The 17,861-nt window shown below is 45.1% G+C and overlaps 1 protein-coding gene across 1 annotated transcript in view; it reads right to left on the bottom strand.

Moving 5' to 3' along the window:
- PTAFR (platelet activating factor receptor) overlaps positions 1 to 15,777 on the bottom strand; it is a 28,317-nt gene extending 12,540 nt beyond the window's left edge. Inside the window, exon 1 of the mRNA XM_029229442.1 lies at positions 15,611 to 15,777. The gene's annotated coding sequence lies outside the window, so the exon portion shown is untranslated. The remainder of the gene's footprint in view (positions 1 to 15,610) is intronic.
- Between the last annotated feature and the right edge of the window lie 2,084 nt (positions 15,778 to 17,861).

The following is a 17,861-nucleotide window of genomic DNA, read 5'->3' as shown; positions in this document are numbered from 1 at the left end:
TATATATATATATATATATATATATATATATATATATATTTGTTAGGCACCTGGGAGAACTCAAACACAAAGTATCAGATGGAATTAAGAAATCGATGCTGGGAATTCCCTGGCAGTCCAGTGGTTAGGACACAGCACTGGTCGGGGAACAAAGATCCCGCAAGCTGCAAGGCACAGCCAGAAAAAAAAAGAAAAGAAATTGATGCTAATTTTGTGAGGCTGTGATCGTGATATATTGGTTACATACTTTTAGATTTTTAATTCCTTATCTATTATACACACATACTGAGGAATTTATAGGAAGGATTACACAATATCTCAGTTTTGCTTTAAAATATTCCAGGAAAAACATGCCGGTGTGCTAATCTCAAGTGAGAAGCAGCTTCCCAGGAACCCAACCTGAGACAATGTGTACTCAGGTCCTTCCGAACCCAGAGCCTCCCCAGTCCACACGGCCCTCACAGGAGGCCCAGCAGAGGTAGGCCTCTTCCTTCCAGATACTGGACCAGAATCAGTGTGGACGTCTTGGGCAGAACCCCTTTGCCAGTAGCCTCGTCCTTGGTGCCTCCGATACCCACCACCCAGGCCCTTCCTACTTCTGCTGCCTTCTCTCCAGTCACAGGTCCCCAGGTGACTCCCACTCCCTTGGCCCTCATCCCAAACATAATGCCCAGATGTCCCTTTGCATCAATAGAACCCTTGAAATCACCCAAATCGTAACCAGCCTAGCCTCCTCTGGGTCTGGGGGCTCATACATCCACGCCTTCATTCATGCTCCCCTCCCTCTCTCTGCCCAGCTGACTACTGATCATCCTTTAAGGCTGTTCAGTCCTCCTTTCCTCCAGGTAGTTTTTCCTAAGCCTCTCAGACTCTTTCACATCCTGCCTCTCCCCCAAGACCCGGTTAAGTGCCCATCCCCTGGGCTCCCAAAGCTCACTGAAATTGCCTGTGTGTGTCCTCCTGCCACTAGGCCTTAGCTTCTTGAGGAATGAGCCCATGTCCATTCATTCACCTGACATCCTGCTGACTGCCCGGCACTGTGTTGGGGACACTGCGGGAATAAAACAGGCAAGATTCTGGCCCTTGAGGAGCTTATACTCTAGTCATAGAAAACAGACAAAAATAAGTACAGAGATAAATGAACAAGGTAATTTCAAATTGTGATGAATTCAATAAAAGAAATAAAAATAGTGACATGATGAAGATTGGATAGAGGGCTACTTAAAATAGAGTGACCAGGGAAGGCTTCTCGGAGGAGGTGACATATAAATGAAACTAGAGGCAGATATACCATGAAGCCAAGGAATTAAGCTTTAAGACCTCTTCCTAGGCCTTGTTCCTAATTGTATATTTATAATTTTGTGTCTCTTAAAGAGGGGCCCACATATTGTATAAGCTTCAGAGTCCTACAAAACCTGTGTCTTCCCCTGGCTAAAATCTAAAACGTGAAAAGGAACAAGTCAAGAGAAAATCTAGAAGAAGCATATTCCAGGCAAAGGGTATCATGTGCAAAGGGCCTGCAGTGGGAATAAGTTCATCATATTCTGAGCTAAAAATAAATGTGTCACGTTCAGGGAACTGAAGGGTCAGTGTGCCCAGAGAAATGGGAAGAGTAAGATGAGATCTGAGGGCAACAGACCCCAAATCCCTCCTACGCCATGGTAAGGAGTTTGGGTTTTATTCTATAAACATCAGAGGGCCGCTGGACTATGTCAAGCACATGAGCAGCAGGATCTCTCTCTCCAGCTGCTGGGCAGAGAATAGAGGGTAGGGGACAAGAGTGGAAGCAGAGAGACGATGTCAGAGGCAAGAGATGGTGGTGACTTGGACCAGAAAGTAGCATTTCCAATTCCTCTCTCCATCCCCAGCACCCAGCACAAGCTTGGCCAGAGTAGGAGCTTAACAAACATTTGTCTAGTGAACAAATATCTAGCAACTAGCAAGATTGACTCTTTTGTGAGGGCTGCAAGAGGGCTGACCCAAGAAGATGGTAGAGGCCTGATCTCTCCAGTGACAAAAGAGCACCAGTGGCTGCCTGCTCCCCAGAGCAGCCTCCAGGCAAGGCAGAGTGAGCCCTCTACAACCTCATTTATTCAAAGTGTGGTCCCTGCACCAGCAGCAGCAACATCACCTGTGAGCTTGTTAGAAATGTAGAACTTGACTCTACCTCAGGCCTGCTGTTTCAGCATCTGTATTTTAACAAGATTCTCCGGTGATTCACGCGCACACTGAATTTTGAGCAGTGCTGTGCCTCCACACGCTGTCAGCCACATACTTGCCTGTTCTAACACCTTCCATGGCTCCCCATTGCCCAGGACCAAGTGCAAGCTCCTTCCCCATCTCATCTCCCACCAGCCTCTACTACCACTCACCCTCTACTCCAGCCACAATGAACTTCTTGCTGCTTCTCTAAAAACTATTTCTCCTCAAACCTCTGTGCCTTTGCACATGTTGTGGCCCCTACTGAGAATGCCTTTTGCCTATTGCTTTACCTAGCAAAATCTTACTCATCTTTGAAGACCTGATCTAAAGAGTGCTTCCTCCGGGACACCTTCTCTCTTTGCCCCAGGCAGAATGAGTTGCCTCCTTCTCTGGGTTGCCATGGTACTGGGCACATTCCTCAGCATAGCATCTGACACTGTATGTTGTAAATATTGATCTCTGTGCCTTTCCTCGCCAGGCTGAGAGCTTCTTGAGGGCAGAGACTAGATCATTTTTATCTCTTTATCTTCAGTGTCAGACATTAAAGACTGAATGAATGAATGACCAAGCCCTGACAATTATTCAGAGGAAACTAGTATGAAGGAAAGGTGTCCAGTCTCTCTGGGGGGAAAAGGCAGGGTAGGGAAAAGGCCTCTGGAGTCAGAAAGACCTGGGTTCTTAACTGGCTCTGCCATTTACTTGCTGTGTGACCTTGGGCAAGTGACTTCACCTCTCTGAGCTTCAGTTTCTTCATCTGCAAAATCTTATAAGCCAAACAATGTTTCCAAAGATAAGCATGCAAAGTAGCCACAAATGGCCAGGACTTCCTCTCACTATTGGCCCAGTCACTTGGAGCCAGGGGAGGGGACTGTGGATCACCAGTGACCCCAGGGACTCTAACCCACATACTGGCTTTCCTGCCAGCTCCGGACAGGGTGTTGGGCTAATGCCAACAAAGCTTTCAACGCCTCAGGAAGGGAAGGAGCATTTGGAGGGAGAAGGAAGAGGTGACTCAGACCACTCAACTTAACACGTGGGCAGGGCTCCCTGATGGATCAAGGCCGGGCAGCAGGCCCAGGCCCAGCATTTAGCTGGGGGGTGGGCTGGGGGGCATAAATATTTATGGAGGCAAGAAGAATTCTACCATCTGTATCTCCCACCCTCTGCCCTGCAGAGTATTCAGTCCCAACTCCCACTGACTGCCATTCCCATACTGTCTGCAAACAATCCCAGCCGCTTAGGGGACCTAGAGAAAGGGCTCCCATCCTCAGCTGGACAGAGGGACCACTGAGATCTGGGCAGAAGGAATTATGTGCTGATTACTTCCCCAGTGTGGACTGTGGGTTGGGACGTTGGGTTTACCAGTCAGACTGGCCCCTAACATTTGTGGGGCCATTTGGGGTCAAAAGTACAAATGTCTAAATATTTATAAGCTATAAATCAGTCATATCTAACTTCATGCACATTCCATGAATCAGCAGCTCCTCGCAGCCTGGCAAGCCTGGGAGCATGGGAGGGGCACTGGCTCCAAATGGGCACTCCCTCAGGGATCCAAGGACTCCGTGCTCTGTGGGGGAGGGCATGACTGGAGGGGAGCCAGAGCCAGCCCACCTAAGCTCAGGGCACTGGGCATCATTCACTGATTAAATGAACAGACACCTCTTACCCATGATCGTATTTCCTCCTCAAATCAGCCTTGCAAGGTGAGTTTTACAAAATGCCCATTTTTCCAGCAAAAAAAGTGAGGTCAGAGAAGGAAACAGACTTGTCCACAGTCACATAGCTGGGAAGTGGCCAGTGAGATTTTGAACTCCAAGGCCCATCCTGTCTCTCCCAGGCCGAGCTGTGGCCCCTGGTGGAAGCAAACGACTCCTTGGCCAACTCATCCACTCACAGACCTGTCCTATTGCCTGAGAACAGGCGCTTCAGAGGCTGCAAGGCCCCGGGAAGAGTTGCCTTCGACCTGGGGCCCTGCTTTTACCTTTGCTCCCCAAAGTGGGGAATTGAACAGGGCAAAGGCAGGGGAGGGACTGCTCTGCATTCATCTAACTCCTGCCAGGCAGCGTTGAAGCTGGAATCAAATCCTGGTTCAAACATTAAACTCACCCCATGACTCTGTGTCTCTGTCTCTTCACTGGTAAAATGAGGATTTAAAAATGGGCCTAAGAGAAAAGGAAATTAAGAAAGTAATCTCATTTATGATACCATCAAAAAGAATAAAATACTTAGGAATAAACTTAACCAAGGAGGCAAAAACTTGTACACTGAAAACTACAAAATATTGCTGAAAGGAATTAAAGAAGACACAAATAAATGGAAAGACATCCTGCGGTTATGGATTGGAAGACTTAATATTGCTAAAATGTCCATACTACCCAAAGTGATCTACAGATTCAATGCCCTATTAAAATCCCAATGGCATTTTTTGTAGAAATAGAAAAAATAATCCTAAAATTCATAAGGAATCTCAAAGTACCCCCAGGAGTCAAAACAATCTTGAGAAAGAAAAACAAAGCTGGAGGCCTCACACATAATGATTTCAAAACATATTACAAAGTACAATAATCAAAAGAGTGTGGTATTGACATAAAAACAGACATGAAGACCAACGGAACACAATAGAGAGCCCAGAAATGAATCCCTACATATATGGTCAAATGATCTTTGACAAAGGTGCCAAGACTACACCATGAGGAAAGGATAGTCTCTTCAACAAATGGTATTTGGAAAACTGGATATCCACATGCAAAAGCATGAAGATGGACCCTTATCTTAAACCACATACAAAAATTAACTCAAACTGGATTAAAGACCTAAACATAAGACTGGAAACTATAAGATTCCTAGAGGAAAACCTAGAGGGAAATCATCATGACATTGGAATTGGCAATGATTACTTGGGTATGATACCAAAAGCACAGGTAACAAAAGGAAAAATAGACATTTGGAACTATATCAAACTTAAAAACTTCTGTGCAGTAAAGGAAACAATCAACAGAGTAAAAGCCAACCTACCAAACTGTAGAAAATATTTGCAAATAATATAAGGGATTAATATTCAGAATATATAAAGAACTCTTACAACTCAATAACAACAACAAAAAATTAAAAACGGGCAAAGGACTTGAAGAAACATTTCTCCAAAGATATACAAACGGCCAACAAGCATATGAAAAGATGGGGAGGGATGGATTGCGAGTTTGGGATTAGCAGATGCAAACTATTATATATAGAATGGATAAACAACAAGGTCCTACTATATAGCACAGGGAACTATATTCAATATCCTGTGATAAACTATAATGGAAAATAATATGGAAAATAATGTATATATATATATACATATATATATATATAACTAAATCACTGTGCTGTAGAGCAGAAATCAACACAACATTATAAATCAACTATACTTCAATAAACTAATTTTTTTTTTAATTGCCAAGAGGCAGGGGGGAAAGAAAGCATATGAAAAGATGCTCAACATCACTAATCATCAGGGAAATGCAAATCAAAGCCACAATAAGATATCACCCATTAGGATGGCCTCAATCAGAAAAGCAGAAAATAACAAGTGTTAGTGAGGATGTGGAGAAATTGGAACACTCACGCACTCACTGTCAGTGGGAATATAAAATGATGCAGCCACTATGGAAAACAGTGTGGAGGTTCCACAAAAAATTAAAAATAGAACTCCCAAATGATCTAGAAATCTCACTTCTGGGTATATTTCCCCCCAAAAATTGAAAACAGGATCTTGAAGAAGTAGTTGTACACCCAGGTTCACAGCAGCACTAGTTACAATAGCCAGGAGATGGAAGCAACCTAAATGTCCATCAACAGATGAATGGATAAACAAAATGTGGTATAATGGAATACTATGCAACCTTAAAAAGGAAGGAAATCCTGTCCTATGCTACAACATGGATGAAACTTGAGGATATTAATAAGTGAAATAAAACAATCACAAAAAGACAAATATTGAATGATTCTACTTATATGAGGTTTCTAAAGTAATCAAACTCACAGAAACAGAAAATAGAACGGTGGCTGCCAGGGGCTGGAGGGAGGGAGAAACAGGGAGTTCATGTTCAATGTGTACAGAGATTCAGTCATGCAAGATGAAAAAGTTCCAGAGACCTGTGGTGTAACATGTGCATATAGTTAACAATACTTTAAAATTGTTAAGAGGGCGAATTCCTCTTACATGTTTTTTACCACAATAAAAACAATTTTTAACGGGTCTCAGAGATGGCAGATTTGAAAATACATTGCATAATTTTTAACTTGGAATCATATGACTCAGCTTTTTTATTTAATGGTTGTGTGACATTTTGTAAAACTGCTTCCCCTCTTTGGGCCTCATCTATAAAATGAGGACAATAACACATCTAACCTATAGAGCTTTTTGTGAGCACCCGGCAAGATAAAGGATATAAAGTATTTGGGAAAGGACAGTGGTTAAGACCACAGACTCTGGCGTCAGACAAACCTCCATTCAAATCCTGTCTCTGTCCTGGCTTCACGACCATGGTCAAGCTTATCATTCTCTGAGCCTCAGGTCCTTCCCCCGTAAATGGAGCTGATAATATTTCAAGCACATAGCTCCCAGCATGGTGTGAAGATTCAATGAATAATGTAACACAGTTTCAGGTATTCATGATCCACAGCTCTAAAAAGCTGTATCTACAGGAAATCCAGACATCAGCTGATTAGATCAGATCAAATGTTTCTCAAGATAGCACCACTGTCATTGCAACCGTTCACATCTAGCTCATCCCAAGTTTACCCCAGCTTGAAGCCACCTATATCAAGCTTCCAGATATATCATTAACCCTGAAAACTTCTGGGAACCAGTCACATCTTTTTATGGCAGCTAGAGACAGTTGGCAAAATGCTATCAGCCAATTCTCGCCCAAGACAATTTCACCTCCATAAGCCTCTGTCCATTCATCTGTTTAAAAAAAAAAAAAAAGAATCCTAACACTACATCATAGCATTTTTGTAAGGATTAAATGGAAAATGCCTGATCTATAATAAGAGCTCAGTGAATGCTAGCTACTGTTAGTCTTACTTCTCTGCCCCAGAAAGGGTTAGAGGCGCCACCTTTGGTTCCCGTAACAAATCACACTGCATTATAATGGCTGTTGATTTCTCTTTCCCTTCTGGGCTGGGAACTCCCTGGGTACAGGTCCTCAGGCATTACACACACACACACACACACACACACACACACACACACACACACACACGGGCATTACACACACACACACACACACACACACACAGAGTCACACTGTCCCTCATCCTTCACTTCCAAACCTCTCACACCAGCTTCAGCCACTCCCAGCCCTTAGATTCCCTGGGACCAATAACACACCATAGTTCAGGGACTTCCCTGACAGTCCAGTGGTTGGGACTCCGCGCTTCCACTGCAGGGGGCACGGGTTCAATCCTCGGGGAACTAGGATCCTGCATGCCATGTGGCGCGGCCAAAAAGTATAAATAAATAAATAAATAAAATAAAGGTTTAAAACACCATAGTTTAATCATTTCCCTTCTGTGAGTCCTAGTTTTCACATCAATAAAACGGAAATGATATCAACATTGACCTCACAGTATAGCTTTGAGGTTGAAAGCAGGTAAACTTCTAACATGCTCAATAAATGAGTTACCTCCTATTCTGGCCTCCCCTGATGCTTGACATTTGTGCCCTGGCTTGGCCATGCCTCTGTGCTTCTGGTCATATCCTCTAAAAATTCCCCTCATGGAGTGGTTTCATTACCATTTGTCCAGGAAACAGAAGGATTTGAGGGGCAAATAAAGGGAGCAAGTTTCCTGACCTCTGGGGAATTCTGCACTAGGCTCTACATGGTTTCCAGTACAAGGAGGCTAGCACCACGCTAGGTACATTTATTGGTGGATGAATGGAGCTCATTGTCTGGGAAGAGGTCAGGGACAGGGTCTAGGGCCCCAGAGATGGGGGATGGCCTGGGCATCAGAGTTTCCCAACTTTCCTTCTCACTTGGGGCCCACCTGATCCCAGGTTTATATAGTATATTGATGAGACTCAGTCTCTGCTCATCTGATCTAGGACATCCCTGTGGAGCTGGGGGACCCTGAGCCTGGCCTGAGTCTCTCCTTCTGGGTCCAAGATACCCAGGTAGTATCTGTCTGTGAGTCACCCTCTCCCACTTCTTGCCTCCTGGAAGTCAGCCAGGGCAGAGAAGAGGAAGCACCCAAGGAGGTGCTTCTTCCTCTGGGCTTCCCCAGCAAGGGCACACCTCTGTTATACCAGGAATCATTCTGACATCTTCAGGGGCTGGCCCAAGGGAAAATGTAGGTTACAGGACACAGGCCCTGCGGTCACATAGACTCAGATCTGCACCTGGCTCTGCTCTTTCCTAGCTTATCTTCAGCCCTTGAAGCCTCTCTTTCTTCATTTGCAAAATGGTGATAATAGAACCTTCCTCATAGGGTAAGTTATAAGTGCAAAATGAAGCAACTGATGCCCAAGGTTATTGATCAAAAACTGTGAGCTCCTCCCCCCGCCTCAGAAAATGTTTGTTGAATGAATGAATGAATGAGCAAACAAATCAGCAATGTACCAAAGCAGCCACATATCTCCTCCTTTGGAAGCAGCAACCAAGGGTGGCTGAAGAGAAATACGAATTACGATCAGGAATTACGATCAGAGGATCTGGGCTCTGATCTCAGCCAAGCCACCCACCACCTAGAGTGAGTCTCTCCCCAGTTCTAAGCCTTGGGATCTTCATCTGCACACACCCCTCCCCAATCACAAATAGAGATCACACATATGGAACCTTGATACATATGACAGAGTTGCTATTACAGATCAATTAAAGAACAGTAGATCTTGGTGCAAACCACTGGCTATCCATTAGGGGAAAAAAATAATAAAATTAGATTCCTACCTCGCACTATATCCAGAATTAAATTCCAACTGGCATAAAGACCTAACTATGAAAGGCAAAATATAAAAAGCTTTGGGAGAAAATAGGGGACAATATCTTTATGAGCTAAGGGTCTGGGAAATTTTCTTAAATTAAGACATAGAAATTATAAATAACAAAGAAAACTTTGATAAATATGACCATATAAAGTTTAAAACTGTGTAAATCAAAAGATACTATAAAAATAGTAAAGAGACAAGTCACAGACCAGGAGAAGATATTTGTATCATATATATCAAAGAATTTTCAGGCATAACATAATATAAATTTCTAAAAATCAAAAACAAGACAAGCCCAATAGAAAAATGGGTAAAAGAAGAAGTAGGCAATTTACAGAAGGAAAAGCCTGAAGGCTAAGAAACCATAAAAATATGGTTAACATTTCAAAAAATCAGGAGTTCAAATTAAAACAACCAACCACCAGATTGGAAAAAATGAAAGTCTGCCAATTCCAAGTATTGGGAAGGATGTAAAAAAAAAAATAGAAACCCTGGGCTTCCCTGGTGGCGCAGTGGTTGAGAGTCCGCCTGCCGATGCAGGGGACGCGGGTTCGTGCCCCGGTCCGGGAAGATCCCACATGCCGCGGAGCGGCTGGGCCCGTGAGCCATGGCCGCTGAGCCTGCGCGTCCGGAGCCTGTGCTCCGCAACGGGAGAGACCACAACAGTGAGAGGCCAGCGTACCGCAAAATAAAAAAAAAAAAAAAAGAAAGAAACCCTCATTACACTGATAAAAAGAAACTACAAATGGCACCACCATTTTGGAAATTAATTTCATAATAAAGTTGAAAATGCACATTATTCCTAGTTACATACTGGAAATATTAATATTTGTATGTTTCTCAATGTAATCCTATACATATGTAAAAATGAACAGAGCTACATGTAATAACCTGGACAATAAACATAATGCTTAACTAGAAAAGCAAGTTGCAGAAGGATGCATACAGCATGATACTATTTCCTAAGACTTTAAACATTATTATTATTAGTGGACACACTACACTACATATGCATCAACATATAAAGACAAATTCAGGTTATGATTACCTCTGGGGAGAGAGGGAGGGAGCAGATTTAGTGAAGATACACAGGAGATTCCTATTATATCTGTAATATTCTAGTTAACTCAGCAGTAGGTGCACGGGAATTTGTAATACGTATTTATATATATAACCTAAGTCTGAGATTTGCCTAGATAATTTGGAGAATAAGTCAAGAAAATGCCACATTGTATATCAAGATTTACTATAAAGTTGAAGTAATTAAGATAGGATGGGGAATGCCCTGGCGATCCGGTGGTTAGGAGTCTGCACTTTCACTGCGGAGGGCCCAGGTTCAATCCCTGCTCAGGGAACTAAGATTCTGCAAGTCAGCCATGCACGCACTGACAGAAAAAAAGCACAAAGATAGACAAATATCGCAAACGAACAGAAGAGAGAAAGAATCACTGGAGAAGGGGGATTACTACAAAACCAGAGGCCTCAGAACCCATAAGTCACTTGGGCAGCAGGTTCACTATGAGAGCCCTCTCGGGGATGGCCAGCCCTGATGCTTGGCAGCCCTGAATCCTCTTACTCCTCACCATCATAACCTCAGTTTCTCTCTCTGACTCTCTCTCTCTCTTTCTCATTTACTCATCCTCCCTCAAACTCTGCCTCTTAACCACTGGGCCCCCTGAGCCTCAGATTCTTCATTTGTAAAGCAGGAATGACACCGCCAACCTCATCATGGCATTACGTCTGTAAAGGACAGTGCCAGGCAGCTAGTCCTCTTTCTCCTCCCTCCTCTCCCCCTTCTTCTCCCTCATCCTCTCCCTCCTCTGGTAAGGGCTCAGCCCCACCTGCTCCCCCTCTTCACCCTGGGCACGCCTTCGACAGCAGTGAGAACTGCTCCCCTCCACCAGCTTGTAAGAGGGGTCACCTCATCCTGCACTGGATCCTGAAATGAAGACTCAGGGGTGTGGTGGGGCCCCCAGGGGTGAGATAAGGGGGAGAAGATCCAGGTCCAGCAGAATCAAGGGCAAGGGTCTCCCTGAGGATTTAGGGCAGGAGTGGACTTAGGTCTTAGGTTGGAAGGAGCCTTAGACCTTCCGGCCCCACTCCTCACCCGGGCAGATAGAGGAGGGGGAGGACATGGGAAGCCCCCAGAGTCTGGGCACTGCACTTGGAACTCTTACTGCTAGACTGCCCTGTGACTGTTGTTAAAAGAGAGGTCAGGAATTCCCTGGCAGTCCAGTGGTTAGGACTCCACACTTTCATGGCTGGGGCCCCAGGAACATGCGTACAATCCCTGGTCGGGGAAAGAACATCCCACAAGCCACAAGGGCAGCAAAAAAAAAAAGAGAGGTCTCCAAGGGGTAACTCGGGGGGTTTCCTCCAGACAGCAAAATTGGATGTTTTGAGAACAAGGATCAGAGGGAGTCTTTTCACTGTGTGTTCTTTTATATCTACTGAACTTTTGACTTGCTCATTTGTTACCTCTTTAAAAAAATTTTTTTTATTTTTAATAAATAATAAAGAAGTGGAGGGACTTCCCTGGTGGCGCAGCGGTTAAGAATCTGCCTGCCCCAGAGGGAAGACAGCTGAAGCAAAGAAGAACTACAATCCTGCAGTTTGTGGAACAAAAACCACATTCACAGAAAGATAGACAAGATGAAAAGGCAGAGGGCTATGTACCAGATGAAGGAACAAGATAAACCCCCAGAAAAACAACTAAATGAAGTGGAGATGGGCAACCTTCCAGAAAAAAATTCAGAATAATGATAGTGAAGATGATACAGGACCTCGGAAAAAGAATGGAGGCAAAGATCAAGAAGATGCAAGAAACGTTTAACAAAGACCTAGACGAATTAAAGAAAAAACACCTAGAAGAATTAAAGAACAAACAAACAGAGATGAACAATACAATAACTGAAATGAAAAATACACTAGAAGGAATCAATAGCAGAATAACTGAGGCAGAAGAATGGAAGACAGAATGGTGGAATTCAATGCCACGGAACAGAATAAAGAAAAAAGAATGAAAAGAAATGAAGACAGCCTAAGAGACTTTTGGGACAACATTAAACACAACAATATTCGCATTATAGGGGTCCCAGAAGGAGAAGGGAGAGAGAAAGGACCCGAGAAAATATTGGAAGAGATTATAGTCGAAAACTTCCCTAACATGGGAAAGGAAATAGCCACCCAAGTCCAGGAAGCGCAGAGAGTCCCAGGCAGGATAAACCCAAAGAGAAACACACCGAGACACATAGTAATCAAATTGACAAAAATTAAAGACAAAAAAATTATTGAAAACAGCAATGGAAAAATGACAACTAACATACAAGGGAACTCCCATAAGGTTAACAGCTGATTTCTCAGCAGAATCGCTACAAGCCAAAAGGGAGTGGCATGATATATTTAAAGTGATGAAAGGAAAGAACCTACAACCAATATTACTCTACCCGACAAGGATCTCATTCAGATTCAATGGAGAAATCAAAAACTTTACAGATAAGCAAAAGCTAAGAGAATTCAGCACCACCAAACCAGCTCTACAACAAATGCTAAAGGAACTTCTCTAAGTGGGAAACACAAGAGAAGAAAAGGACCTACAAAAACAAACCCAAAACAATTAAGAAAATGATAATACGAACATACATATCGATAATTACCTTAAACGTGAATGGATTAAATGCTCCAACCAAAAGACACGGGCTTGCTGAATGGATACAAAAACAGGACCCATATATATGTATGGGTATGTCTACAAGAGACCCACTTCAGACCTAGGGACACTTACAGACTGAAAGTGAGGGGATGGAAAAAGATATTCCATGCAAATGGAAATCAAAAGAAAGCTGGAGTAGCAATACTCATATCAGATATAATAGACTTTAAAATAAAGAATGTTACAAGAGACAAGGAAGGAAAACCAGTCAAAGATACTACAAAAGAAGAAAATTGCAGACCAATCTCACTGATGAATATAGATGCAAAAATCCTCAACAAAATACTAGCAAACAGAATCCAACAACACATTAAAAGGATCATACACCATGATCAAATGGGATTTATCCCAGGGATGCAAGGATTCTTCAATATATGGAAATCAGTCAATGTGATACACCATATTAACAAATTGAAGAATAAAAACCATAGGATCATCTCACTAGATGCAGAAAAAGCTTTTGACAAAATTCAACACTGATTTATGATAAAAACTCTCCAGAAAGTGGGCATGGGGGAACCTACTTCAACATAATAAAGGCCATATACGACAAACCCACAGCAAAAAAAAAAAAAGAATAAAATACCTAGGAATAAACCTACCTAGGGAGACAAAAGACCTGTATGCAGAAAACTACAAGACACTGATGAAAGAAATTAAAGATGATACAAACAGATGGAGAGACATCTTGGATTGGAAGAATCAACATTGTGAAAATGACTATACTACCCAAAGCAATATACAGATTCAGTGCAATCCCTATCAAATTACCAATCGCATATTTTACAGAACTAGAACAAAAAAATCTTAAAATTTGTATGGAGACATAAAAGACCCCGAATAGCCAAAGCGATCTTGAGGGAAAAGAAAGGAGCTGGAGGAATCAGACTCCCTGACTTCAGACTATAGTACAAAGCTACAGTAATCAAGACAATATGGTACTGGCACAAAAACAGAAATATAGATCAAGGGAACAGGATAGAAAGCCCAGAGATAAACCCACACACCTATGGTCAACTAATCTATGACAAAGGAGGCAAGGATATACAATGGAGAAAAGACAGTCTCTTCAATAAGTGGTGCTGGGAAAACTGGACAGCTACATGTAAAAGAATGAAATTAGAACACTCCCTAACACCATACACAAAAATAAACTCAAAATGGATTAGAGACCTAAATGTAAGACCGGACACTATAAAACTCTCAGAGGAAAACATAGGAAGAACACTCTTTGACATAAATCACAGCAAGATCTTTTTTGATCTACCTCCTAGAGTAAAGGAAATAAAAACAAAAATAAACAAATGGAGAAAAAAAAAAAGAATCCGCCTGCCAGTGCAGGGGACATGGATTCAAGCCCTGGTCCGGGAACCGCAGAGCAACTAAGCCCATGCACCACAACTACTGAGCTTGCGCTCTAGAGCCTGTGAGCCACAACTACTGAGCCCATGTTCCACAACTACCGAAGTCCGTGCGCCTAGAGCCCGTGTGCTACAACAAGAGAAGCCCCGCACCCGAACAAAGAGTAGCCCCCGCTGGCCGTAACTAGAGAAAGTCCACGCGCAGCAACGATCCAACACAGCAATAATTAATTAATTTAAAAAGAAAAAAGAAGTGGAGTCTGAGGTCAGACTTACTTATGTCTAAATCCCGCTGCTGCCTCCTAGCTGTGGCATATCGGGGAAGTTTCTTAACCTCTCTGAGCCTATATCGAAACATAGCTGCAAAATGAGGATAGTGGTATCTATCTACTTCATAAAGGTATCACATAATTAAATAAGAATAATACTTGCAAAATCAGTGAGCGGTATGTCTGACTCACAGCAGGCATGTGATAAATGCTAGCCAGTTATTTTTTATCATCAGCTTGTGTGGAGTCCCAGGGCCATCAGGAAGCTGCACTCAGACAGCTGGGAAAGGTGGCCCCTTGCATCATGCTCCATGATGTGACCCAGACCCCCAGCTCTGCTCCTGGCTGCCCCCCAGTACACAAACAGGGTCCAACGCGGGGGAGGTGAGAAGTGGGGATAATGCTGCTGACTGGGCCCCAGCCCCTGCCCCAGCTGAGCAGTACCACCCAAGGATCTTGGGGACCTGTTTCGGGGTGTGAGGAGTTTCTATGATATGTATGTGTGACCGCATGTGTGTGTGTGTGTGTGCGTGTGTGTGTGGAGAAGTTTGTTTGCCGTGAGTGAGTGGAGGGTCTTTCAAGTCTGGGCTTCTTGTGCCCTGCAAGGGTTCATGTGTTCTGTACGTCAGTGCTATCGGTACATGTTGTATGTCTATAAGGATGTGTATTTCATCCTGTGAGTTACAACATACATCCTACAAGGGACTATTGTGTCAATTGTGACTGTGTGTATTGCATGTAGTGGGTGGGGTCAGTGGATGTCAAGGGTCTGTTGTATGACGTGTATTTGTGAGGGGCCATGGACGGTGTCTGCGGGTGATGAGGGTGTGTTTTCTGTGAAGTGTGTGAGGGAATGCCACGTCTGTTGGTGATTGTGTGTGTTAAATGTCTATGAGGGGTGAAAGGATGTGTGCTGTGTCTATGAGTGATAAAGGGGGTTGTGTGTCCATGAGGGGTGCTGACGGCGGGGGGAAGTCTGACATAACCCAGCTGGGCGGACCCCTCCGGAGCCTGACCCGCCTCAAGGATTATGCAGAGCAGCCAGCCAAAGTAGCCAAACCTGACCCTGTCACCCAGGCCACCAGCCTCTTACCTGAGGAACTGCAGGGACAGTGGTCTAGGAGGCGACAAGAGGCCGAGGGGGAGGTTGGGGCCGCCGAGAGCATGTTTCCTGCCAGCTTCTCAGGGAGCTCAGGAAGCGAGGAAGGAACAGGAAGGAGGCAGAAGGCGGGCCCAGACCCAGGTGCGTGACTCACTTGAGGCTGCAGTCCCCGGTTAGCAGTGGCGGATGAAGGATTAGGGAAGCCCTGCCTGTAGGCTGTGCTGGGTGAGCACAAGACCAGGAAGCCAGCTCCTTGGGTGGGGCCCCAACTCCAAGGTCACCAAGAATACTCACACCCAGCCGGGACGCGCGCGCGCGCGCTCTCTCTCTCTCTCTCTGCACATCAGCTCAGCCAGCAACACTGGGCTGGTCCATCTAATGCAGAGCCCCTCTGGGAGGAAGGGCCGGGCCTGGGCTGGTAGAGAAGGGAGGAACTGGGTTCCTGGTCTGAGGGGGAGATGGGCCCTGACCTAGGGAGGGCTCAGCCCTGTTTCAGGAGCCCGAGCTTCAGTGGGTGCTGCCCCAATCCAGTGAGCCCCACGGTGCTAGAAATCGCCCAAAGCTGCTTTCAGAAGATACCCCTGTCTGAGAGGACTCACAGCCAGTCTTGCCCACAGGAAGCCACGGTCCAATGGCTGTGACAACCTGCCCACAAGTGCCCCCAGCCAAGGAGGAGACAGCCTGCCCTCAGGGATGCCCAGTCTGTTAGGAAAGAGAAAATTCTGCCTCCTGAAGCCAGCCCCGTGTGAGGGGAGATGCAGCATCCCGGCTCTCCTGACCCCCAGTCTGAGAGGGAAGATAGATCCTTGCTCTGAGGAGTACCTAGTCTGACCATGGCAAAGCACCAGAGTTCTGTCAAAGCCTAGGACTGTGCCTGGGCTCCCACTGCGCATTCTGCACTGAGAGTTACTCCTTATCTCCACCTCCATCTCCCTGAAATATCAGATTGGGCTTAGCAGGAAGCAGAGGTGTCAGGCCACAGAGAGAAGCAAACTGGACCCTGGCATAGGTGGACATTCTCAAACACCAACACTAAGAATCTACGAGACCGGGCTTTGACTGCTGCCTCTGGTCTTCAGCTGTAGCCCGCTCAGAGCCTCAGCATCCTGGGTCAGTAACAGCCACACATATTCCCTCTGTTAGACCTGGCATGACACCTGGGCACATAATAGGAACTTGGTAAGTGAAAATCACTTTATTTACCCAAGTTCCTGCCTGGTGTCCCAGAACTGGAAGTCAAATCCCTTCTCCACATCAGACTCAGTCGGAGAACTTGTTAAAAATGAAGGTTTAAAACAAAAGCAGTGGCTTCCCTTGTGGCGCAGTTGTTGAGTCCACCTGCCGATGCAGGGGACACGGGTTCGTGCCCCGGTCCGGGAAGATCCCACATGCCGCGGAGCGGCTGGGCCCGTGAGCCATGGCCGCTGAGCCTGCGCGTCCGGAGCCTGTGCTCCGCAACGGGAGAGGCCACAAAAGGGAGAGGCCCGCGTACCGAAAAAAAAAAAAAAAAAAAAAAAAGCAGGTTCTCAGATTCTACTTCAAGAGAGATTCTGAATCAGCAGTGCTAGTCATGGGGCCAAGGAAATGAATTTTTAACAAGCACCCGGGTGATTCCAAGGTAGGACACCAGAGCAGGCTTGGAGGGAGCCAGGGACTGGGCAAGGAGAGCCCCATTACCTAAGAGCTCTTTCTAGCCATGCTTACCTGCTCTGAGCCACAGGTGTAGGGCGAGGATTTTGGCATCTGTAGCAGAACCCAAGCTCTCCCCACCCCCTACCTCCCAGTGGACTGGCTGTCCCTGCCTGACGTTCCAGTGCTGGTGGGGTTAACCCAGGAGCTCGTTAAAGATCCAGCTGTCTGTCTCCTCCAGCCTGAATCCTGAATTAGAATCTTCAGGGAGACCAGAGAATGTTTTTTTGTGGGGTTTTTTAAATATTTATTTATTATTTATTTTATTTATTTATTTTGGTTGTGCCGGGTCTTAGTTGTGGCATGGCGGAATCTTCATTGTGGCACGCGGGCTTCTTAGTTGCGGCATGCATGTGGGATCTAGTTCTCCGACCAGGGATCAAACCCAGGCCCCCTGCGCTGGGATCGCGGAGTCTTCCCCACTGGACCACCAGGGAAGTCCCGAGAATGTTTTTTAACAAGTTTCCCAGGCATCCTCCATTTTCTGCTCTTCCACCCAATCTTGGAGCAGGGACCACCCTGCCAGAGGAGGGGACGGAGAGGAGTACCCACT

This window comes from Monodon monoceros, unplaced genomic scaffold (genome assembly GCF_005190385.1).
Source record: "Monodon monoceros isolate NGI ecotype Baffin Bay Population unplaced genomic scaffold, NGI_Narwhal_1 Super_Scaffold_18, whole genome shotgun sequence".
Taxonomy (NCBI): domain Eukaryota; kingdom Metazoa; phylum Chordata; class Mammalia; order Artiodactyla; family Monodontidae; genus Monodon; species Monodon monoceros.
Note: the sequence above shows the minus strand (reverse complement) of the source record. Positions and strands in the feature narration are given on the sequence as shown.